The following is a 26,656-nucleotide window of genomic DNA, read 5'->3' on the forward strand; positions in this document are numbered from 1 at the left end:
TATGATATGCATAGATCCAGTATTCAGTATCTCACCCCACAATTTGGTGTAAAACACAGGCGAGTCCACATTAGGCCCATAACAGTTGACAATTGTGACCGTATCAGTACCCAGTCTGCCCCACATCAATACAAATCTGCCCTCATCATCCATGCGTTCACCCAACCGCACAAACGGCACCGTTTTTTTAATCAGAATCTCCGTACCTCTGGCATACCCAGAATATGAGGAAAAACTACGCACTGCCGCCCATCTATTCGCAAAGGTATAGGTGGCCCGGGGGCTAAGATGCGTTTCTTGCAGCAGCGCGATCTGCACCTGATGCTGGTCCAAATAGGCCACCACCCTCCGACATTTTCTCGCATCATTCAACCCCCGGACATTCCAGGACATAACCGTTAGTCTGGAACTGCGGCTTTGTTCAGACATCCACAGTCATTCACACATGATCCAGATCGCCGCCTCCCCCAAACACATCTTCCGCCAAAGGAAACAGCCACATCACCCATAACCCCGGCCATATCCAGCCAATGCAACCACGGGACCCCCCGCAGTGTCAGCGCTGTGCATCCCTAGCTTTGTCCTAATCCATAGCCTACAAACACAATACCACTTAGTTACACTCCTCTCATTTTGCGAGCTCCAATCATACAAACAGCAACTACAACCCTTGTACCCTCCCACTGAAGCAATCCCCAACCTGCCAGCAGTGTACCCTCCCAATCCCTCCCACACACACCCCAATAACTAGGGCTAAAAGAACCCTCAACCCCAAAACCGTATGCTAGGGTAATTCCCATCGGGTAACTTATCTAGGTGGCATCACTAATACCCCCCCACAGCGGCCCGCCCGAACCACACCAAGTGCCGCCCAGCCCGGCAACCAGGAGGGGGGGCGTCCGGCGCTATAATCAAAGGCATCCTGATGCATACCGTCAACCTCTAATGATAACCATAAACCTGTTATCGCGATAAGGTCCTGCTTCACAGACGCAGAGGGACCCCATACCCCAGGGACCCTGGCAACAACCATCTATCATAATACACCCTACTCCCCCACGTCAACCATACCCACACTGAAATCATTACAATGTCTTTCAACGATAAAGCACCATCTAAGCTCTGAACCAGCGCAGCGATCATTACAATGTCTTTCAACGATAAATCACAATCTAAGCTCTTAACCATGAGTCTATATGCAGGTGCAGTGCTGACCACTCACGATTCCCCAGCTGCCAGCGGTTCTGGACTAGGGGCCAGTTCATCGTCTGCTCCTGCTCCCAATCTCCGATTCCGTTTATGCTGCTTGAGAAACTCCTCCACCTGCTGTGGAGTTGTAAAGAATTTCTGTCTCCCTTGGTACGTAACCCGCAGGCGTGCCGGATAGAGCAATGCGTAGTCTATTTGCAGATTGCGCAGTTTAGTCTTGACTGCAAGGAATTTCCTACGTTCCTCTTGAACCAGCGGGGTGAAGTCCGGATACAGCGTGAAGGAATTGCCCTCATAAGACAACGACCTCGTACTTCTTGCCGCTCTTAAGGCCGCATCCCGGTCGCGGTAATTAAGCATCCGGGCTATAATCGGCCTAGGCGTCGCCCCCGGCTTCGGCCTGGGGCCCAGGGCCCGATGCGCCCGCTCCACTATAAAGTGTGTAGAGAATGTCTCAGAGCCCATCGCCGCCACCAACATCTTCTCGACGTACTCCTCCATGTTGCCCACATTTGTTGTTTCCGGAATTCCTACGATGCGTACGTTGTTACGCCTACTCCTCGCTTCTAAATCCTCATTTTTAGCTGCGATGACACGTAGGAGATTGTCCATTCTGGATAGCTGCGACGAGTGTTGGGTCACCACATCCTCTGAGTCCGATATTCGCTGTTCCGCCTCTTTCAAGCGAGCCTCGTGCGCGTCCACCTTGTGCACCACCGCATCCATACGTGACGAGAGCCTGTCCACTTTATCCGCGATCGTCGCGAACCCTTGCCGCACCTCGCATAGTACTGCCTATAAGTTAGTCTCTGCGTCCACAGCTCCCCCCGACGCATCAGCCGTCTCATCCGGGTGGCGCGACTTCTCTTCTGGCGCTGTCACTTTCTTACTAGCCGCAAACGTGAGTTTGGGCTGTCTAGTGTCCGTCTTGCCCATCGCTTTCCCAGGGCAAAGGTCTCCAGAACCACCTGCGTGAGCACCACGACCCCCCCCCCCCCCCCGATTTTTCGGGGGCGCTCAATGCGTCTGTCCAAAAACACAAGCGATCACCGTGCACGTCCCTCCATGCAGTCGATCACTGTATCTACTGCACCAGCTCCACTCCAATATTGCAGGCCACGTGCGTTCAAACAACGCAGCCACACTATCAAGGGGCACCAGCTGTGAGCTCCAGGCCTGGGGGGACAGTTCGCCATCACCGGTGAGGCCAATATCACTGCCGCTGCATCAGGAGCTCTTCGCACTGCTCCTCTCCCAGTGTCCGGGGGGGGGGGGAAAATCGCCGCCCCTCACCGCTATCTTGGGGTGCAAAAAACGTTCTTGCCCCGAGGATCCTTCTCTGCGCCTGCCACCACCAGTTCACTCCCGGGCGCTCGGGCCCTGCAGTCGCTCCAGGGGACGGGGGGGGGGGGGGGGGGGCCAGTACACCGCCGCTCGCTCTCACTCGCCACTCCGTACCTCCGATCCGCTTCGCTCACCCATCCAGGTCACCACGAGCTCGGGGGTTCCTCCCAGGCTGTCGCCTCCGTCCGCGGCCTTCCAACGCACTACCAGCCACGACCTCGCCTGCCAGCTCGATCCCAGGCCTCCGCACAGCGGCTTCCGGCGTCGCAGCCGCTGCAACTTTCGGCTCCTCTCGCGGCGGGCTCCCACCAGCTGGAGCCCTCTACGCCCGTCCACACACTCCTGCCACCTGGCTGGACCTGCGCCTGCAGTGACGGCACCCAGGTGTGCCCGCAAAAGGATAAATAAACGGATTAATGGCGCCGGACAGCGGGAGCCCTACAAGAAGGCGTCCATTCGCTAGTGCGCCACCTAGCGTCCCCTGCTCCACGGTACTTAAAATGGCGGTCGCTTCCTGCGAGATGGGCCTCCACCCGCCAGCAGCAGCGCAGGCTCCCAGGGCCCGCTCCGCCCCACGCCGGCAGCTCGCTCCCCAGCCTCAGTTCCTGGCCGTCCACGGGCGAGTGTAGGGCTCCGGTAGCTTCTCAGGTAGGCCACCGTGACAGCACGCAGCGGGGGCGCAGAGATTCTCCAACGGTGGTGTCGGAATCAAGGATAGCAATGAGCAGTGGCAGCCGGCTGGGGCCCAGGCCCCCAGGACCCCCTTAAGTCTCCAGCGCCTGTTCTCCCCAGTCGCCGCCTCTGGATATATTCAGGCGCGCAGGGGCCCCCAGCCAGCCCAGACCGGGCGGTGTCAGGCCCAGAGTCTGTGCGTCTCCCCGTGACAGGAGGGCATAGGCTAGTCCTCTCAACCTTACAGGGTGCGGAAAGCGTGGCAAGCAGGTGACAGTTCGCTGGGGCCCAGGCAAGCCGGGAGCCACTCTTCGAATTGCGCTCCCCTCCGGTCGCCGCACCCACAAAGCCGCCACAGGGTCGGTCCCCTCCGCAGGGCCCCACTCGCCCAGGCCGAGGCAAGCGCTCCAAGTTCACAAAATGGCGGCGGGCGCCCTTCCGTCTGCACCCGCTCACCCCAGCCAGGCGGCGTTGCTAAAAGGCCACGGCCCAGGTCTCTCTCCGCTTCGCAGCCTCCTCCCAGCGCCGTCCCTCCGGCCCGGGATGACGTCCCCGCGCCCCCAGGGGCCTCCGGCTTACCCAACCTGGGTGAGGGAAATGGTGGTCGTCTCTCCTCTCCTGGTGCTCTTGGGTCCCACAGCCCGGACAGCATGAAGTCAGCGGCGGCAGGGGCTCTCCAGGGCGAAGTCCCACCCTCGGCAGGCAGTGCAGGCTCTCCCCTGTCCCGGACACCGCCAGATACCAGGAGGCCGAGATCGGAGCAGTCAAGATGGCGGGCAACGCGATAGACTCCAGGCCCTCCGAGCCCCGCGGCGCAGGATTCCGCCTCTGGCCACACTGGGCGATCTCCGAGCCCTCTTTCAGTGACCCCAGGCAGTCCGCTCTCCATACGCGCCCAGCCCGGGCTCTTCTGGAGCCGCTACACCGCTTTTGAGGCTGAAGATTGCGGCGGCGGCCCGGAGCACAAACGGCGCGCGTCTCACTCCATTAGTAGCGAGACCACGCCCCCCCAAGACAAACACTTTTGATATGTGATGTTCACATTTTTGATTTTCAAATCCAGAAACGTGTATTTTCCTCCCATGTTAAATAGGATTTTCTTTTAAGACCAGTCAGAAGTTAATTACACACCTCTAAGCCATGTTGTCTGTTGTGTTGAAAAGCAGGTCAGTTTAGATCATGCCATTCCATTGGCTGCCTATTTAGAAATAGTACTTCTGGGTATGTGGAAAGCACATGATGCTTTATCTTTTTGTGGTGCCTTTAGATATGTCTGAATGGTGAAATATTTTGAAGCTGTTGCATCATATATGTTTCTGATAGATGGGATAGCCAGAGTTTTCTTATTTAATTAGTGCAGTCTGAAGGGGGGGGAAACTTAGTGGGGGTAGGTAGATAGCTGCAGGTAAGTTAAGTGAGGGCGCTGCCAAAAAGAAGACAGAGAAGGGAGGATGGTTAGCCAGTGGCAGTGTACAGAAAATGGGTAAGTCGAGCCTCAGAAAGGAACCCCTTTCTACTTTTCCCCGTTAACTAGAAAGGGGTATCGACACTTCTGGATAGCTTCTGAGCTTTAAACAACATTAAATAATTGACTCTAAAAGATGATGTTTTATGCTTACTGTAGGAGAGTAGGGTCTGCTTTCTATGTTCACCCCCACTTTTTGCTTTTGCTTTACTGGTTTTCGACTTAGATGTGGCTGTGGGCCTGCTAATCAGACCCACAGCCCGCTGTTCTCTCTCTAAATTAATACTATGTACTTTAGGTGCATAACCCAATTGGATAGGATCACCTTATTGGCCCCTGTACAGTGTACCTTAGGTACCCAGGGCATAGGTGTACCCTAGGCCTACCAGGGGCTGCAGCATGTATTATGCCACCCCTGGCCTGGCCTTCCATTATGACACAACTGGCTGATCACTCAGCTGGGGCAAGGTCGTGTAATCACCCCTTGCTTAGGTGTAGTATTCCTATACCTACCTTATATATAGACACATGTGTACCTATCAGCCACTCCTATGGCAGGCCTTAACAATCCTGGAGGCAGAGTGCTTGATAACATGTGAGATAGTGCTCTAGCATGAGCTGAGCCTGTCTGCAGCTTTCGGAACCATGTCCTTATAGCTGTTCTATGATATAGCCTACCATATACTCTTAAAGTGCCTTATAATCTTAAACGGTTATGGTAACTATGGTTTGGCTTTATCAAAACATGTCGTGTAAGGTGTCTAACACTTTGGAATAATACCCCCATCCCATTTCTGGTGATGAGGATCTTATCCCTCCCTTCTAGAGGGAGAAGACATGTTGAAACCTACTTACCCGGTTAAAGTTAACCAGAGCCCCAGCATCACAAGATGGATGCTGCTGCCACGACACAAGTCTGACCTCCTGCTGCTGGGAGTGATCCCGGCACGGGAGGCTTGGACAATAGGTTTCCTGCCTTGGGAGGTGCGAGCACCACCCCAGACAGGCCTTAGTGTATTGGGGCAGGGAGGGATGAAAGAAACGAGACACTGCCTGGGGCACACAAGGTGTCCCATGCATAGTCCAGTTCAAACCGGTGCTGGGGCACTCCAGCCCCAGTCCTGGCGCGAAACTGGACAAAGGGAAGGGGGTGTAACCACCCCCTCCCAGGTCCCTCCCATAAGGCGTGACCTAGCAGGCAACCCAGCCCCCCAGATTAGTATAAGTGTGGTAGCTGGGCCCCAGGAGAGTAGATTATCCTGAACCTGCAACTTGAACAGAAACTCTGGACCTTCGACATTCGAAGAGAGAAGAAGACTGAAGAATCTCCCTTGTGGCCAAGGAGTGGCTACCCTGTGCAAACAGGCACCATCAAGAGACTTACCCTTTGCTTTGCTGAAGTTCTACGAGGGACCGACTGCAGAGCCCGACCAGAGCCTTGACTTCCAGACTTCTCCGACCCTGATCCACATCCACAGCCGAGCTCAGATCCGTGGAGGCGACGAGAGACGTAGGACCGGCTACCTGGGAAAAGTGGCGAGTATCTTCCAGCGCAGCTTCTGAGGCACCCTCGAAGTTGTGCACCGGGGATTGAGAAGCCCCAACCCCAAGCACCATCTGCACCGAAGATCAGCCCCCCACACTCCACGAGTCCTGCGTGGGGCCCTTCTGCATTTTGCTGCTTGCCGCGTCTGTCCGGTTGCTTGCCCATTGGCTAGCGGCCTTTGCGACGACACACCTTTGAATTTCCACTGCTGGTTTGGCTCCTCCAGACTGGCTCCTGCTCCTCTGCAAAAGAGAAGCACCCCAGACCTTCCTGGTCTGCACCAGAAGCAAGTTCTCCATTCTTCGTGGATTCCGCTTGCCAAGGCTTGGTGAGTCCTAGTTCGACTTCGATGCCGCCGACAGCAAGAGCCTTCGTGGGACAGCTCGCCTCCTGGTCCTGGTCGTCCTCGACGTCTCCTGGTACCCGTGGCTGCTGCGACAAGCTTCACCTCTTCACCTGCATCTTCACGACATCGCCTGGTTCCTTCCTGGTTCACGTGGTCACTGGCTAGTGACCCAGACTCTGTCCCTTCTGCTTGCAGGTATCCTTCCTTCTTGATCCCGGCCTTGGGATCCACCGGACACTCTTCACTGACTGCCTGTCAGCAACTTTCCTTCATGCATCCATAGAAGTCCACGACGAAACCCGATGCAAGTTCACACCTATGCACCCGCAGCCCGTGGGCTAGGTAACTTGGGTACTCCGGTGCTCACAAGGGTATTGAGTATCCTAGGGTCTAGTTTCCGAGTCTCGACTTTCTAGCTATACCAGAAGTGTCCTAAAACTGCTTATTTCTAACTGCTAGTGATTCTATCGACTTTTACGCATTACGCGTGAGTGTTTCCACTCTGCACCTGAATCCCGTGGGCCTCCCAATTCCTAACTGTTGGTAGTGTAGTGTAGCCCCAGCGATTCCCTAGGCCTAGGCCTATTCTATTTCCGTGACAGTGGTTCTCATACCACTTCTTTAGTATATGGTTTGCGTGGCCCCTAGGGCCTAACTGTATTACTTACCTGTGTGACTTAATGTATGCTTAAATAAGACTGTGTTGTACTTACCTCGAATCTCATAAAGAGTGCTGAGGGTTTGACTAGAATAAATACACTTTATTTTATATATATATCTGTTGTGGTGTCCTTTCATTTGGTATTCAAGGGATTATATATGGTATAACAGCTGGCTTCACATGCCATTCAGAGTTTAGCCTAAGACTGCTCTTGTCCATGCTACCACTAGGATAGCTGGTCTATAAGGTTGACTTTACAACCAATCACCATAAGGGTTGTTTGGACTGATATAAGGTGTACACTAGAACTAGTGACATCATACATCAGGCCAACTTCTCACACTTACTCTAGGTGAATAATTCATATCACTGGAATGCTGGCTTTTAACCTTGCTATCCAAGTGCATTTCATATTCCTCTCACAGTCTATTTGCACCTACTGATTAAAGTGGTGCATTTATCAGACAGTAAATGAGTTTCGTGGCATTGTGGCAGGCTGGATGGGTATTTGTGTCTAAGGACATCCTCTCACTTGTACGTCACATCCTGTGCCTTCTTGTAAATGAGAAGCAATAGATGTTATCGAAAAAGAGACTTAGGGTCAGATATATGAAATCATTTAGCATTCGCAAATGGTGCGAATCACAAAATGGTTTTTCCTCATATATGAAAGGCTTATGAATTCATAATTTAGGTAATGGCAATATTTTGTGATTACCTAAAATGCGAATGCAAATAGTGAATCGCAATTTGCAAATCCCTAATGCACATGTAAGAAGCCTTTCCTAAATGCAAACTGTGCATTTAGGAAACGCTAATTACCATCAAATTCAAGTTGATGGTAACCATGTGCAAACTTGGAAAAATGCACATAAATGCATTTTTCAAAGAGCCATGTAGCGGCATGTGTATGCTTTTCATGTGCACACTTTCTTTTTTTGGGGTGCTACAGGGGGCCTTAGGCCCTGGGCACCCTTGGCTTTGCATTTGCGATTACCAATTAGATATTTGCAAATTAGCTAATGCAAAACCATTCGCACCTATGGGCCTGTATGCCCATAGGAATGAATGGAGTCATATTACCTAATAGCGATTCGCTATTTAGTGAATGGCCCTAAGGTAATTCCTACGTACATAGCATTTTGCGATTTCCAAATAGCGATTGGGTAAACATCGCTATTTGGGAATCGCAAAATGCTTTTTTGATACATCTGACCCTAAATTATTAAAAAGGAATCTTACACACATGCTTATATAAGATACCTTTGGTTAAACAAAATGGTTGTTAAAATAATGAGTGTACAGAATATGCCTGACAGTCCATTGATCTCAGGGTTTACATGGTGCAACGAAAAAAAAAAGTAAAATGTTAATACTGTTTATGCCTTTAGAATAGATACGTGTCATTGTCTTCCTTTGTCTCTGGGTAGTTTTGCATTATAAACACCTTGCACAGGGCACATCTTGGCATTTGCACTAAATGGCTAGCAGCTTTCAGTTTGTTTCAACAAAACCTGCCTCTTGAGTCTAGAACGTAGGATGCAAATTACGTTTCTCAAAATAATGATTCATGGAGATTGGAAACGATGGTCGTGTCATCTCGCACCTGGTCCCCCATAATCGAGGCCTTGGCAAGAGTCCTCTCCTCTGGGAAGCAGACATCTGAATTTCAAGCTGTAAACATGGCAGGGAAGCAAGGCATTGCTCATAATGTGTTCTTCGAGTACAGTAAATTAACCTGCCTGATACTGTTAACTGTGAAGATTATCTGAGGAGAGAAGAAAGCGAGATTCCCCCAAACGCTGCAAGGGACAGAGATTCAGTAGTGTAGTCTTTCTACTTTCGGATGTACAAACAATGTAAAATGTGGAATGCAGTGACTGTTTTTTACAGCATATTTACCCTTCATGCCAATGCCAGGTTAGGATATGAGGGTAATCAGAGTTAATTTTTAAAACGGCCAAATGATTGCCTTCCTTAATATAATTCCTTGGATCATCTTCTGCAGAAGGCTGTATCACAGATCAGCAGACAGGGCACTCCCCTGAGCATAACCACTGCAAATAGAAAATACAACACAATGGGTCTCTTCTCTGCGTGCTGCTTTGCTAAAGGAGCTTGGGTAGGTACACAAAAAAGACCTTGGCAGATTCTGCTCCTAAACCAAAGCTGTCTTACCATTTTTCATGCCCATTGATTCTTTTTATTTTTCATCTGCTTTTTTTTCTTCAAATTGACTGCTGGTTTATACCAGTCACGGCTGGCATGTCGCACGGGTGAGAGAGGGCACGGGGGACGCGCGGGGGGTCGTGATCGCGGAAGGGAGCTGAACAAAAAAAAAACGGTCCCGCGTCTTCTCTGCTCCTGCTCTCCTGCTTCCAACGTCAGGAACAGGAAGCAGGCAGCCAGGCTCGCCCGCTCAGCCAATCACAAGGCTGCAGTGCAGTGTTGTGATTGGTCTGAGTGCTGTGACAGAGCGGTCAGCCAGGGGCTGTAGGGGTGGCCCTGTTCTCCATGCAGGTTGTAATGCAGCCTGCATGAAGAAGGGGGAAAGTGTGCATGAATGGTTTGGGCGGCCCGAGAGGCCGAACTAAACAGTCACTGCGCACTTAGGGTTGGACAGACCACTCCAGCCCTGCTCCGTGAGCAAAGCAGCCCGAGCAAAGCAACAGGAAACATAAAATTATAATAACTGAATGTTATTATCATTATATGTTTTTGTTTTCTGCACTGCTTGAATGCTGTGGGGCGGCGCTTCTCCGCCATAGCCACAAATTTAATTTTAGAAGGCCTGGCAGAGGTGGGTGTCCTGGGTGGGGGATTTGGATGAGGCCCACTGGAGGGAGGCATGCATGGCGCCTAGTGAGCTGATGATCGCCACGCGGCTGCATATGGTATAATTCAACTATCTGCATGCAAGCTATCTCACGCCGAGGCGCTTACAATACTCGCTCCTGGATGTGCAAACCACATGCACATGATGCACACTTCCCGCTGCGGACTTCTACCACATGGCCTGGGGGTGTCCAGAGCTGAGGCCCTTTAGTAGGGAGTGGGACAAATCCTATTCGGGGTCTTGGGCCGTCCTCTTGAGTTGACACCTAGGATTGCACTACTTGGGTTGCTGGGGAAAGTAGGTGGCCCTGGAGCGGAACGTGTGTTTCTGGGGATGGCCTGCCTGGTAGCCAAACGGGATGTGGCTCGCTCATTGAAACTACAGGAACCGCTGACAATTAGGAGTTGGCGTGCAGGGGTGGATTGGTGTGTCCACAAAGGCGAAGCCCATTTATGAAGCCAGAGGTTGTCTTAAGAAGCATGATCGGGTGTGCGGAAAGGGGTGCGCTTATTATAGTCTATCGATTTGATATTTCAAGGATATACAGTATAGGAACTTGGGCTGTTGCTATGTCATGCATACCTGTTGATTTCACTTTGTATTGTGTGATACTGTGTTAGCCGCAAAACTTTTCAATAAAGTTGGTTATAAAAAAAAGTTGTTTTTTAGGCAGCACCCACTGAATTAGCAAACAAGCATTGGCACAGTCAGAAGCTCTGCCCTTATTTGTATAACTAATGATGCTACTTCAGTCATTTGCAAATTTATGTCTGTGGTTGTGTAGATTGGTGAGCAGATGAATCCGAGAAAGAAGGGATGGATAATTGAGTGAACTATTGAGTGTCTAGATTGAAGAATGACTGTTTAAATAAGCGGATGGATAGGTAAATGAATGCTGTCCTTCCCTGTGGTCATAGCTTGCCGTCAGCAGAGTAAGACTGTAACGCCTGACATCCTTGGCGTGGTCGTCCCTCAAACTTTTTTCCTTCAAGCCTTCTGTTTTGCTGAATTTGTTTTTGTTGACTTTAGGACTCTGTGCACTTTACCACTGCTAACCAGTGCTAAAGTGCTTATGCTGTCTCCCTCAGACATGGTTAAGTTGGCATACGCCTTAATTGGAACATTTATTTTACTTGTATGTCCTTAGCAAATGGTGCTACATGAACCTAGGGTCAGTAAATTAAATGTTACTAGGGGGCATGCAGCACTCATTGTGCAACCAACTAAAGTAGCCTTTTAAAGCAGGACTCTGGCCTGCTATGCAGCATGTAGTGCAGTTTTAAACTGCTGTTTTGACCAGGCAAAATAAATGCCTGCCACGCTGCCTGTAGTGCAGTTATAATCTGCTGTTTCGAATTGGGAAAATAAACCTTTTGCTAGGCCTAAACCTTCATCTTTTAAAAAAAAGGTCACCCCTAAGGTAGTCTCTGACGGCGCATAGGGCAGGGTACATTGTATGCAGAGAGTAGGATTTTTTTTTGTAAAACTTTTTATTGGTATTTTGCTTCTTTACATGAGTCGTATAGCAATATCGTCCACATTCACATGTATTTTTTACATTCCTTCTCAGAATGGATACGTTGACAGTAAGAAGAGAGAGACAGTGCATGTCATGTGTGAAATGTGAGCTTATAAGCGTATCTGATGGTGTTGGTGCATGCTCTAATGCATCTCTACGTACATCCTTTCTATGAGTTCCGGTCTGTAAACTATCTGTGTGGTTTCTTAACTATTAGCTATGGGTCGAATTGAAGTCGGGTAGAAGGGGTTGGGTTGTGTCCAGGTGGGTGCATTTTGCAGGGGGCTATTATACCGTTGGTGTTATGAATTTAGGTGCGTGGGAGGATGCAGTGAACTGTGCGGATATATCCAAGGTTTTCAATGTCTGTGTGGAGTTTTGGGGTCGGATGGTGGCTAAGGGTTCGGGTGGAACCTGGTAGGCGAGTTCCTAGTCGATTGTGCTGCCGGGGTCGGGGGTGCAGTGGGCGGTCAGCTGTGTGCTGTCTGTTGTCTGAATTGGTGTAGAAGCAGGGCCCGTTCTGTGGATATGTGGCGCTTACGTAGACCCCTCGCCTCTTCATTTCGGATCGCTTCCTCTTTGCCATTCCCCATTTATTAACCGCTCCCATCCAGGCTGCCAGTGGGGCACCCATATGAAGAATCGTATGTAGTACTGGATGTGTTGCGGGTTCCCCGTCTGTCAAGTCCCAGTGCAGACGGCAACTGGAAATGATTTGTCTATGGAGAAGGAATTGCCCTGGGCGAAGGCTGCTGTCCTCTGCTAATTGTGGAACGGACGTAACTGTCCATCCTCGAATAGGGATTCCATCTCGAGAAGTGAGTGGTCCGGCTTTTTATCTTGCTTCTGTTTCTTCGGTATTTAATGTAATCGGTTCTCGAGTGCTGGAGAAACTTCAGTCACCCCCGTGTTCTCGCAAGCAAGATAAAAAGCCTTAACACTGGACATCCAATTGGGTTCCAGCACTGATTACTAATGTGTTTGACCTAGTCCTGGTCCTGAGGAGAACCCGAAAAGATATCAAGGGTTTCGAAACGCGTTGACCCAGCTAGTTGGAGAAGACATTAAGTTGTATAGACTACAAGCAGCCAACAAACATGGCAATCAGCCTGTTGTTCCATTCGATTCCAACTAGCTTGTAATGGCAGGATTCCCATTGTGACTAGTGTATAAATCTGTTGACCGCCATTCTTTTCAACTAGAAATGAAGGATAGGTCTACCTATCAATTGTTATGTTTGTGTATTCACATGTTTTTCATTTGTATTAATTCTTGTGATTATGTATGTTTTATATATGTCTTGAACAGGTGTTCTTTCATGTACAACATGTTTGAAATGTCCATGACTCTTTTTTTCAAAGAAGCAAAATAAAATTGAAGGTGACTTAACTCACTAAGACCACTAAATCTATTTTTGTAGTTTTCAAATGAACTGTAGCACCCATACACCCTATAGTTCTGTTATATATAATTGAGGCCTAGTGTGGGTGCATTAAATGGGTCCAACCCTTCTTGTTCATAACTTTTAGTAAGTTGGCATTTTTTTGTCCTAAACATTTGTGCCTTCTGCCAGTGTCCTCGGTCACATGACTGTGATTGGCTTCGCTGTTGGGGTTTGTTTATTGCTTCCAGACAGTTGCACATAGAGGACTTAGTGGAGGACAGTATGGGCCATCTTGGCAGAATGACTGGGAGGGGCTATATCCAGCCCCACTTACATTTCAAAGGTCTTTGCCTATTACACACACAAAGGGATCTGACGCCCAGACCTGCCCTATCTATAGTCACCACAGTCCGTTTGGAGCCCTGACAGGAAAAGGGGGAAGCAATTTCTAAATCCAGATGACAGGGAGTCCCCCACACAAAGGTTGGCACTAGGTGTAAATATTGGACTTCCACAGCCACTGTTTGAAAACCTCTTGGAGCTGTGGAAGTTACAGAAGAAGGACTGCCCTTCTACTAGAGGTCTGCCCTGCTGCATGAAGGATCTGCCTTGCTGTCTGAGAAGACTGGCACTGCTTTCCTTCATCCTGGGCTAACCAGAGTGACTCCAATGGTCAGTTGGTTGACCTCCTGTGTGAGCTACATGGACTCAATGAACTTCAGAGGCCTTCCTGCAACTGCCCAAATTACCTTCTGCACTGGACCTGCCTGAACCCTGCCACTGGCCTCTGCCTGAAGTGAGTCCTGGACTCCAAGAGGTGCTATCCCAGGTCTGTGACTCTTGACTAGCAGAGTGTACTCTGGCTCCAAATATGACGCAGCACAACACAGCTTGACGCAGGACCACATGTCGGAACCCCTCTCAGTTCCTGATCAGTGGCCTGATTGGAACCAACGCAGTGCAACTCCATTCAATGTAGGACCTTGCAACACAGTCCTCGTAGCTTCTGACCAGCAGCCTCATCGGAAACAGTGCAACGCCACACAGCTCGATGCCAGACCTCGCATCGCAGCCCTCTTAGCTCCTGATTGGTACCAACAAAGAGCAACGCAACTCAACGCAGGACCTTACATCGCAGCACTGCGCAGCTCCTGATCGCAACCAACAGCAAGTGACGCGAAGCCTCACATCAAGGAGATAAGGTCCAACTCTCAGCAGTACTAGCCTGCTTCTTGTATCCAAAACCCATCATGGTTGGCCTGATCTTGTGATCTTGTCCCAGTCTGGCACAATCAGGTAACCACAGTTGGCATTATGTGCGTTTGCCACTATTTTTACAAAAAAAACTAAAAAGGCAATATTTCCGGTGCTACGGATTGAATTTTTGTCATTCTGTCATCATTTTATTTATTAAAAGTTACTCTAATTGTCTTAATTGGTTTGGGATTTTTCTTGTGTTATTTTTTCACTTTATCAGTGTTTGTGTGCTGCATAAATACCCGACTGTGTTGTGCTAAGCTACTAAAGGGTTAAGCAGAGGTTACTTTAGTGACTTTTGTGATTCACCCTGACATGGATTGCGGTTCTTGCCTGAGTGGAGCTTACACCCCCCTCAATCCATAACCACATTTTTTTAAAAGATGCATGGCATGTTGTCTAGTAATGTAATCCAAGGTGTGGAAACCTCCGTGCCTGTCACTCAGCACACTGTTGTGATGTCCCCAGGGCTTATTCCAATAATATGACAGTATACCAAATAGAAATCTTTTTCATGTAATTAATAACATAATCATTTTACTCATTTAATTTGTTTTCATGAATTAAACAACCATCTTCAAAGTTGTTGTTTCAATCGAAACATAGATCCAAATGCAAACATAGTATAAATAAAGTCAATATGCAAATCATATATCAACAAAAAATTAAGACATGTAACCAATTTTAACAAGGACCCAATGCATTTCGGGTACAACCCTTCATCAGGGGTATAACGTTTCAGTGTTATTGACTTCTGCTCATACAATTTCAAGTGTTTGTAGCCACCAGCTGGAACAAAACAAAATAATAAAAAGCTTAATAAGTTTGTGGTAATCAACCATAAGCAATTATCTGTGCTTGCTGCCACTATCAAATATGTATTCTAAGAAAGACAACCTTGTGCCCAATGTAATAGGAAAGTGAAAAGAAAGTGACGTGAGGGAAAACAAAGAAAGGAAACCACTTCAGTGTTACTGTCATGAACATATCCAGACTACCATCTCTCTATTTAAAAGTGTATCTGAAACGTAACGTTGTGAAACAGTCTGGCCCGCTTGGAAAAGAATCTTGTTTACAACTATGTGCAATGCGCTGTCGCAGTGTCACCCAGTGCCTTGTCATGTCTACCAATGAAGTGTCAACCGTTACCTTCAACAGCTTCAAAGGGATATCACGGTAATACCATGTTCCCCTCGGGACGTCTTCCTTCCTGTACGAATGAGAAACCTCGACTCAACCAAAGTATCAACATATGTATGGATACCATTTCATGTAAACTGTCAATGAAAGAAAAAGATCGTCCACAGTGAAAAAAAGGTACCTGTCTTGCTGACTCTACCACTGATTATTCGGAGACAAACTTGACTGTTGATCGTAATCTATGAACAAAAACACCACCTGTCAGCTTTCACATGAATGGCGACTAAAACCGCCGGTAACGCAACAAACAGCCTTCAAAGCACTCACCAGTTTTGTACGAAAATCTCTCGTAACCGACAACCATCAATTCAACCTTGTTACTCTAAGATTTAGACACCGGTATATGAACGTATACACAAGTCACTACGCCCCATGTGATCTGAGCGTGTAACAAACTCTTAAAGGTGTAAACACCTTTTTTTGAAGTGTTTCATAAAACTTTATCGACAGGCAACCAGCTGCACGCTGAATCTTATAAAAACATTACCGCATTAGCCTCAAGACTCTTGAAAAGTGTAACACCTATATCACGATGCATCAACAAGCTTTATCAACAGGCTACATCCTGGCTCTTTCCAGAAATACAAAGCTACATTCAAAAACCAAAAGACAAAAATGTTTCTGAATGTACGGGAACATGCCGTCCTAAAAATTATCAACAAAGAACAAGGTCTCCGGTGTGCAAAAGACAGTGAATAATATAACGAAATTACTCATGCCACAAAATAACTAAAAAAGCTAGAAAAACGTGTTCACCCAATCTGTGTGAATACAATTAAATGATAGTGGGTGCAAGTCCAGATGTACATAATTAATACCACAGATACAAAGAATAAATTCAACGTTAGAATAAGTAAACAGATATCCCGCTAGTTATAAAAAACATAGCATTTCATAATGGTAATTTAAACCTTTAGGAATGATTGTATCGAGGAATTTTATCCAAAAAATTTCGCGTTGAGCTAACAGCGTGTTCATATCAGTGCCAGCTCTAGGTTTTATTTTTTCGAGAATGGTAAACCTAAGTTGTGGGATAGTATGTGTTGTGTCTATCCAATGTGCTGCTAGTCTAGAATGTCTGTTCTTATTGCGTATCATGCTTTTATGCTCAATAATTTGTGTTTTAATTTTCCGAGACGTTTGCCCCACGTAAATAAGTCTGCATGGGCATCGTATGGCATATATGACGTCTTCCGTGTTACAGTCTGAAATATGTTTCAGTTTGATTGTTTTCCCCGTGTGTGGATGATGAAAAGTGTTTCCAAGAATGACATTTCCACATTGTCCACAGTTAAAACATTTCTCATACCCTTGAATCCTGAAGTTGATTGTTTGGGTCTTGGTTTCAGAAGATCTCTCAAATGTTTGGAGCAAGTGTGTGCAAAAAGAGGTTTATCCAAAAATACTTCCTTGAAATCTGGCTCTGTTCCACGATTTCCCATCTTTTCCTTATAATCGACTTGATTTTTGTGGCTTCCCAAGAATGTTTCAAAACGAATACTTCACGTTTGTTTTTAGTTTTAGGTTTATTCAGGAGAAGATCCTCCCGTTTTTTCTTTGCCACAATGGACCAGGCATTTTCAAGTATCTGTGATGGATATCCCTGTTTACGATACCTCTGTGGTTGATCTTAAATTAATGTCTCAGATTCAACAGCATTAGAAGAAATTCTTTTGATTCTGATGAATTGTGAAACTGGAAGGTGTCTTTTTAGTGAAAACGGATGGAAACTAGAAAAGTGTAAGGCGTTGTTTTTATCGGTAGATTTGCAATACACTGAAGTTTCTAGACCCATTGCTGTGTTTCTTATCTCAATGTCAAAAAACGGAATCTTGCGAACTTGAATATTATGCGTGAATTGTATACGTGGGTTGCATTGATTGAGCTGAAGAATATTCTGTTCCATTATTACTCGATTCCCTTGCCATATATTCAAAATGTCATCAATATATCTCATGTACATGACAAGGTGTCTGTCTCTGCCATAGCTCATTGTTCAAAATGTATTTGTGTTTGAAAGATGCCATGTAGGTGTTTGCATATGAAGGTGCTCCAGGAAAGCCCATAGAGGTGCCAGTTTGTTTTAAGAAAAATGTGTTGTCCCATGTAAAATAACTATGGTACAATGAAAATCCCAGAAATTCCAATAGAAAAATACCATTAACTTGTTCAGATTGACTGTTGAGTAGTCACCATTCTACTGCTTCTATACCCTCTCCATGAGGGATAGAAGTGTAAAGTGCCACCACATCTATCGTTCATAGTAAAGTATCCTCATCGAATTTATGTCTTATGCTTTGCAATTTATTAAGACAATCAGTGGTGTCCTTAACATAAGAACTCCATGTTTGGACCAAGGGTTGTAAGTAAAAGTGAATGTATTGGCCAATAGGCTCATATATTGAGCCGCATCCCGTGACGATGGGGTGAAATGGAGAATTTTCCACGTTTTTATGCATCTTGGGCAACATGTACAGATGTGGTATTTGTGGAGTTGATGGTTGTAAAAAACGGTTGGTGGTTTCAGAAATCCATCCCATCTCTTGTGCATGGTTGAGAATATGTTCCAAGGTAGTCATGAATTCCCTCGTTGGATCAGATGGTGATTGTATATATGTGTCTGTATTTTATACATGATCATTGACTCTCAGGTCATAAAATTCTTTGTCCATGACTACAATGGCTCCTCCCTTGCCAGCAGGTTGAAACATGAGACTGGTATCCGAACTAAGAGATCGTAATATTTTCTGTTCTTGTGATGATAAATTTGTACGTTTAGGATGTTGATATTTAATGCTCTGTATGTCTTTTCTGACGAGTAATTCAAAAGTGTCTAGAGTTTTATGCAAATTAGGCACCATAAAATTGCTTTTTGGACGGAATCTCTCCTGTGTCTGGTTGGACATTTGTGTGTTGGGACAAGAGTGGAAAAACCACCTTAATCGCAATTTCCGCATGAATTTAAATATCGCATTTTCGGTTTCCAATGCATTTGAAGTGTACAATGGAATAAAGGACATTCCTTTGCTTAACACTGCAATTTCCTCAGATTTTAAGACTCTATGTGAGATATTCATCACTAAGTCACTGTCTCCTTCACGTTGCGTTGTGGTCTGGATGATTCCATGTTTTTTTTTGCATTTTCCCCTTCTTGCCCGTTGCCTCGTGAGGGTTCTCCTTTGTCCGGTGGGTGATTCGTCGTTCGACCCTGGTCTAAAAAAGATTGTTTGCTGCTAGTTGAAGGTCCTTCTCCCACGTGGGTTCTAGGAATGTGTTCCTGCATAGTAGGTGCAGGAGGTCTCTGGAGGGATAGGTCTTGGTCATTCGCAATACTTTCTTCCGAAGACGTTGTTCCTGGTTTTCTGTAAAATCTTTTTGGGACATATGCCTCTGCCCACGAGTACACTTCATCAAGTTTATAATCAATGGTGTCACGCTTAAATTTGCGTAATTTACGATCATGTACTTCTTAAGCGTGTTGATCCAGTTTGGTATTGATGTCATTTAAAGTTTTGGTCCAATCTAAAGTGGCCATTTGGTTTGAAATGTCCTCTTTTAGTGTATCAATCTCTGTGGCTAATTCACCAAGTATAGATGACAACTCTTCAATGATTAAAAGGATGAGATCCAGTGAACACTTGTTTAAAATGGCATACCAGCGTGCCATAAAAGTTTTATTGAATTTAAAAAGCATCGGTTTAAGGGCAATCCTGAGGCCCCTGGGTATTTTTTTCACCTTATGATATTCTATGAGTGTCGTTGCATGTAAGTGTTGATTTATTTCTTTGCGCTTAGTGTATTCTAGTTGGCGTAACAATTGTTGAACTGTTCCAGGGGTGGTGCTGAATGTTCTTGCTTCCTGTATGAGTGAGTAAATGCTTTTGGCATCTTCAGACGAATACACCTTTGTATCCGCTTGGTTAGAAGTTAGATCAGCTATTTCTTTAAAGGACATTGTATTCTGGGTGCTGGTTTGGAAATTAGGCTGAAGGTAATCTATGACTTTTGTGATTCACCCTGACATGGATTGTGGTTGTTGCCTGAGTGGAGCTTACACCCCCCTCAATCAATAACCACATTTTTTAAAAATATGCATGGCATGTTGTCTTGTAAACCATTCAACATTGTTTCACTCCACGATGTGTAGCTGTACTTATATGTGAGTAGCTGTGTGCACGTAATGTTGTATGTGAATTCTGTGGCAAGTCGTGGTGGATGGTGTAGGCAAGTGGTTGTGGGGGTTGAGTGTTGTGATGAGTTGCTTTGTGAATTGTGTTGACTGCAAGTGTCTGTGGATGAGCAGTGTTGCATGCAAGTGGATGTCGAATAGTAGTGTTGTATGCAAGTGACTTGAAGTTTGGTGTTGCATGTGAGTGATGGTCAGCAGGTGTTGTGTGTAAGTGCAGCTAAGCTAATGGTTGTGAGCAAGTGTCTATTTGTGAGCAGCTTTGAGATAGGGTTGTGACTAAGTGACTGAGGGTCAGTGGTATGTTGTATGAATGTGTTTTGAAGCACTATGAGGAAACGGGTATCAGATTTGCACGAGTGACGGGGCAAGTGGTGTTGCACGCATTTTGCTGTGAGTACTGTTGCATGTCAGTCACTGAATGAGTTGTGTTGCATGCATGAGGCTGTTTGCAATTTGCTGTTCCCTGAGAATGGCTGTGTGTGGCTGAGTGGTTTTGAAAGTTTGGTTTTTAGGAAAGTGTTTTTTTTAGTGGTGCTTTGTATAAATGATATAATTTAGATGACTGTGAATAAGTGGTGTTGCTTGCAAATAATGTTTTAGGTGCGTTATGCTCCATGTAAGTGGCTCACGGAGCATGGTGTTGCTCTTAACAGTGCAATATGTGTGTTGCATGTAATTGACTTGTCATGAGTGTTGTGGCTCAGCGACTGTGGGACAAGTGGTACTAGGCATTATTTTTAGTCACTAAGATAAAGGTCATTGATTTCTACATTTAGCAGGTAGTGTGAATAACTGATGTGGAGTTATGTAATGAGGTGTGGTTAACAGAGATTTAGTTGGCTGTGTGATTGGATGCTTAGAGTTGTGTCGCATTTGGCTGGTATGAATATATTGTGTAGATGGTTGGGACAGATTGTTCAGTGTGCATGGTATTAGTGTGTGATGGTTGTCGTAAGGTTGTGAGTGATTGAATATCAGGGAGTGTATGTTATTTCGAGTGAGTGTAAGTGGGAAACGAGTAGTGTTGCAAATGAGTGATGTGGAAAGTTCTGACTCAGTTATGTTGTGTGTTAGTGTTTTGAGTGACTTGTGTCATGAGTTGCATTTTAAATCTCAGAAAATATGTGGCGTCAATGGTTTTTGAAGAATGATTCAGAGTGAGAGATGATGTGAGTGACTGGTAGAACTGAGTGTAGAGTGTGACTGGGTGATTGTGTGAGGGTGAGCAGTGTGAATTGTGAGTATGCATGACTGCTAGTGTGGGTGAGGTGAGCTGAAATGGAGTCGTTTTGTGAGCTGTGGTGGGTGAGTAGTAGGAGTATAGTTTTGATAAACTCCATTGACATCAGTGAATCCAATGGACTGGAGAGGTACGAAGTTTTCATCCCTAAGAATCCATCTCTTACCAACTTTGAACTCCGATCAAAACTGTGGCTTGTGGAAACAATTATCTAAATGGGATGGCTGCTGGAAAAAGCAATCCTTTTGTACACACTTGCATCAGCTCCATAAACTTTGCATCATGATTACACCTTTGATATGAAGAATGATTGGAAATAGCAAATCTTTCATTAGCTTTTTGAGTATACAGCTTCGATAACACCACAACGACATGGAGGTTTCAAGCGTATTACAGTTTACATAGTACATTTCCTAGCTAGGGGACATTTGCATCCTAGTCAAAGATACACATTCACATAGACCATCCCACTAATCCCTCTGCGGGCAATACATGAAGTTGCTTCGCCCTCACTTTCTTCAAGGCAGTCTAATATTTGGGAGGCCAGAGACTTTCATTAGCAGTACTGCCCATTTCATATAGCATTCTATTACTTTCTCAACCCTCTAAGATTACTTCATATTTTGTTCATTAGGTAGGGCCCACTCTAGCAAATGTTTGGTCCAGCGCTCTAACCTTGGGACTCCAGGAGGGGCCCAATGTACATCATTCCACTTTTTCTCCATGACTGTACCCAGCGCCCCTCATTCGTAACCTCATTTCACAGTGTTTTCCCTTTGACCATACACTTAACAAACATGTTTCAATTGATTTAATGATAGTCATACCCATTATTTAATTCATTACCATCTCAATCCAGAAATCTCCGCACTCGGTTTACATCAAACGTCTAAGTTTACCTTTGTGAATCAAACCCCCTGCCTGTATCTTCCCCCTGTACCATTGCATCGTAGAGCATAGTAATCAATTTTCTACATCTCTCCATATCCGCTAGCTTTGCATTGTCTCATGTTCAACTGGGGCCTCTGAGAACATATTACAAATAGAACTGTATGCACCACCTTAGCATATTGTAGAAATTGGCCCATTACCAACCCAACAAGCTTTTGCTCCAGTTCAAACATAATTTATTATTCAAGAACGTATCTCAGTAGTTTTAGATCCCCCTTCACACTAATTGCAAAAAGACATGTCCCTTTCCTTATCTCTGAATGGTTAAATAGTACAATTAGGAATGTCTCCTGCAATGGGGGGCTGATTCAGGATTCCAACCACTACCATAAGAAATTGTATTAGTAGTAGAAAGGGTTGAGAACCCAAAGCAAATCATAATCACAATCCTTGCCAGGTGAACCACTGAAGTCACTAACTAAACGTGCACTTAAACCTCTGGCAGCTTAGCACAAAGCAGCCAGGCTTAACTTAGTCAATGCACAAAGTATTTATGCAGTACTCAAACAGTAACAAAGTGAAAACACAACACAAGAAAAATTCTTAACCAGTTTAGAAAAATAGAGAATTTTTATAAATAAAATGATACCGAAGCAACAAAAAATCCAATCAGTACTCTTGACCTGGCAATATGAATTTTTAAAGTTTTAATTAAACGTAGTGCCAAAAAGTTCAAAGCACCACCCCATGTTATCTGGCGCACTAGGCCAGGTCAAAGTAAAAAATTATGTCGGACTGGGATGGATCACTGTTCGTATATTTGGACCTGGTTCGTCCTGGTGGAAACGTTACCTTCTGACTTAGGAACCTATATTTAGAAAAAGTAGTTGTCGACAAGTCGTTGGCAGGGCAAGCTACGAGCTGGATCAGAAATGGGGCTCAACGACAGTGGGTTGCCGAAGATCATGTTGTCTTTGCAGTTGTCGAGGAAGGGGGTACAGCTCCAAGTTGGCGAAGTCAATGCCCGTTAAGGCCTTTACATTGATCAGATGCTGCTCAGCATCGGTAACGATGAGGCCCTCTATGTTCGGACTTGGAAAATATTCTGGAAGTTGGATCTCCTTCAGCAGGGCAGCCCAGCAGGTTGAGGCTGACCTGCGATTTGATGTCAACGTTTGTGGCTTTAACAGCAAGCCTGGTCTCTGTTGGTTCTCAAGGCAGAAAGTTGGCAAAATGTTTGTAAATCCCACTTCTTGCAGCCTGGGGACAAGAGGAGTACACTCACCAAGGGTCCGGGACCTGGGGGCACCACTACAGGGTTACAACTTACTCGAACAGAGGCCAGCAGCAGGGTCAAGGGCAGAACTGTTTGAAACTGGTCAACTAGGCTGTTGCAGACAGAGAGGCCTCTGGAAGCTTGTTGTGTCCCTGTAGCTCAAACAGATATCAGCCAACTGACCCTTGTAGCAACTTCCTGGGTCCTGATTTCAAGGTAAACAAGTCCAGTCTACCTTCAGGTTTCAGAGAGCAGGGCAGTCCTTTTGATCTTCACAGGTCCAGGAGTGGTGTAAGGAGAGAACTCTGGGGTCCACTTTTATGCCTAGTGTCAGCCTGTTGGTGAAGGGCTAGCCTTTGTCCTTCCCCTAAACCAGTAATTGTCAGCTCCCGTACTCCCACTGGATTTGGTGCCAGTCTGGATATAGAGACTAAGGAGAGGCAGACCTAGGTATGAGCTCCATCTGTCAGTGACAAAATAAGCATCCTTTGCAGCTAATGAAGGTTCTGGGCACAGCCCCCATGTCATCCTGTCATGGGAGGAGCCCCCTCTCTCACCCCCTATACGAGAGCCCTTTGTCAACTGTCTGGGGGCAATATACATCTCACCTTACGGGAGCCATCACGGGTCAGATGACAGCTGGACACTGGCAGGAAAGCCTTTTTGTTCTAGGCAGAAAAATGGTAACTTTCTATAAGTGTAATTTCCAAGATAGTAATATGAAATCCGACTTGACCATTAATTTGTATTATTAATTACTGCTAAAATGAGTCCTTGAACCATTTTTCTAGCTATTCCCAAACTGAATTTAGCACTTACTGAATGTAATAGTCTAAACCAGTGTTAACCTATGGGAGAGTCAGCCTTGCCACAAAGAAGTTACGACTGCACTTACACTGCCAGGACATGTAGAACATTAAGGTCCTGATTACGAATTTAGGGTCTATTTATTGCACCTGATAAATAAAGATACCACTGAGCTTGTTGTTTATCGGGTGTGATAAACAGCATCCATTACAAGTTTCTGGGAAATACATGCGGATCTTGGTGTTTAACGCACCAAAATCAACATAATACTGTAAAAACCATTAGCTTTTCCCCAGTTTAATTTTGGCAGGTATGACCTGCCTAAATTTAAAGAAGGTTGAGGTATTTAACGCTTCCGGTATTTATCGGATGCATTAAATATCTTCCAACTCGTACTTCCAAACCGTGTGTAAATAAGGGTTTACGCAAGAACTGACTATATCATGATAATAATAATACCAGCATTTGTAAAGCGCGCACCTACCTCAGACGAGGTGTCTCGGCGCTGGGGGCTGTCGGGAAGATTAAGCGAGCTATTGCCCAGAGTCACATGGTGTTGAGCTAACCTGCCGCTAGCGCCGGGGATTGAACCGTGAGCCCCCGTGTTCTGGAGTCAGCCGCTCTGGCCGTTGCACCACACCTCTTCTCGACAGAATCGCAATAAGGTCCTTAATATACATTTTCTGCTTTTTAACCCCTTCCCTGCTCATGACGGAACCACTCCGTCATGAGCCACGGTTGCGCTGTGCTCATGACGGAGTGGTTCCGTCATGCTGCGGCCGTTGGCCGCCGCTCCGCCCACGCGGTGCTAATTCCCCGCCTGTGCGGGCGATTAGTGCAGTGGGCGGAGACGTGACGGAACCACTCCATCATGAGCACAGCTCAACCGTGGCTCGTGACGGAGCGGTTCCGTCACAAGCACAGCGCCACCGCGCTGCCCCCAAACCCCCCCCAGCGCCTCGGCGGAATTCCTGCCGCGGCGAAGGGGTTAAATACCATGTGCCCTGCCCTATGGGCTTTCAAGGCTTACCTTAGGGGTGACTTATAGGTATTAAAAAGGAAGGTTTAGGCCTAGCAAAAGGTTTATTTTGTCAGGTCGAAATGGCAGCTTAAATCCGCACACGCAAGCTACAGTGGCAGGTCTGGAGACATGTCTTGCAGTTCTACTTTAGTTGGTGGCTCAATGGGTGCTGTAGCCCAAAGGTATCAGTTAATTTATGGCCCTGGGTACAAGTTGTATAATATACTTGCGTCTTACAAGTAAATTAAATGTGCCAATTAGTGGTATGCCAATTCTTACATGTTTTGACAGGGGAGCACAAACACTTTGCCACTGGTTTGCAGGAGTTAATTTTGCAGAGTCACGTCGTCAGTAAAACCAGGTTCAGCAAAAGAAGACCGTCCTCGAACCAATACACCACATGCTCCAGTTGCACTGTTGCCTAATATAAGAACATGTCCTGAAGTGCTAGACCTCCCTCCTCTCACGGGATATCTAACTTCATTCCACTACCTTTTTGAGCCCATACCAAAGTGCATACCAGGCTATCTAATCTGCAGAATGTCGCCATTCAAACGTTGTGTTCTGCAGCACATAGAGACAAGATGTCTTTTAGGACTATCTTTGCTGCAACTATCCAGCCTGTAATCAAGAGGGCGAGTGTTTTCCAAAATTCTAGAGAGTTATGCCATCCAGCAACCACCATGCCCATATTCAGTGTGTATTGGGCTCGCTGGCTTCTCGTTACCCGCACTGCCAAGTATCTGAAATTACTTTGTTGCCACTCCAGTCCTACACCTGCAAGAAGATAGTCTACATTTACTATGGTAGTAATGCATACATGGTGAAACTGATCTATGCGGGTCTCTTAAATATACCAATGTGTCACCTGCATATAAGGAGACAATGTGTGTCTCATTACGCCCTCAAATACCCGAAGGGTGGAGCCCCCTCTTTAGACAATAGGCCAATGGCTCAATCATCATTACAGATATTGGCTCCAATAGCGGGCAGCCTTACCTAGATCTCCTTTCCAAAACCCATAAGTCAGATATTATGCCTCCAGTATATACTCTAGCCCCAGGTTCCTTATATAGCAATTTGACCCAGTTTATGTAAGTGAAGCCAAAGCTCATATCCCTCAGAACAGCCCACAAGAACTTCCAGTTCATTGTGCTCATGGCACGGTCCTAATCCAGGGGCACCACTACACATTCTACTTCTGAAGATTCCAGTGCTTGCCTAACATGCGTGAGTCTCCTTATATTATATCCAGTATTCCTACCTGGAATAAACTCTATTTGGTCAGCTGCTTTTACTTAGCCTATCAACCCAAAAAGTCTATTGGCAAGGACTCTGCAATTTCACTCTGTGTTGAGCATCAGCAGTGGCCTGTAAGACATTAGCAACTTTGAATCTTTGCCCTTCTTGGGATTTAGCACTATTACCACCACTCTCCACGCTTGAAGAAGTTGTTGCATCTTGAGTAGCTCTATAACACTGCCAGCAACTTTTCAAATAGAAGGGCAAGTACTCATTGGCAAAATTCTGTCAGGATACCGTCTGCGCACTGTACCTTGGCTTTCTTCATACTCTCCAATGCCTCTTTAGGTTTTTCCACTCTAATTGGGGGTCTACAGATTTACTCTGAAGCTCATGTCAGGGCAATTGTTTGATTTAGCTTGAAGAATGCAGAATACAGCGTCCTGTTTGCTGTTCAGATTCAAATTCTTCAGTTCTAAAATAGATATTTAGTTTTTGCATCTTTTTTTAGATAATGTGATCACCCAACACCTTTCACTCTGTCTTGTACC

The 26,656-nt window shown here is 46.1% G+C and overlaps 1 protein-coding gene and 1 long non-coding RNA gene across 4 annotated transcripts in view; one reads left to right on the forward strand and one right to left on the reverse strand.

The window, feature by feature from the left end:
• Window positions 1-15,820, reverse strand: part of LOC146805116 (uncharacterized) — an 88,508-nt gene extending 72,688 nt beyond the window's left edge. The window contains exons 1-3 of one of the 2 annotated variants that reach the window (XR_014967426.1): window positions 15,707-15,789; window positions 15,561-15,618; window positions 15,329-15,449 (exon numbers count right to left, since the gene is read on the reverse strand). This is a non-coding gene — a long non-coding RNA (uncharacterized LOC146805116). Of the gene's footprint in view, window positions 1-15,328; window positions 15,450-15,560; window positions 15,619-15,706 lie in introns of those variants that run through there. The other variant, XR_014967425.1, reaches the window with a different exon arrangement.
• Window positions 1-26,656, forward strand: part of CLYBL (citramalyl-CoA lyase) — a 2,027,539-nt gene that overhangs the window by 1,478,753 nt on the left and 522,130 nt on the right. The gene's annotated exons all lie outside the window — the stretch shown is intronic.

This window comes from Triturus cristatus, chromosome 8, assembly GCF_964204655.1.
Source record: "Triturus cristatus chromosome 8, aTriCri1.1, whole genome shotgun sequence".
NCBI lineage: Eukaryota > Metazoa > Chordata > Amphibia > Caudata > Salamandridae > Triturus > Triturus cristatus.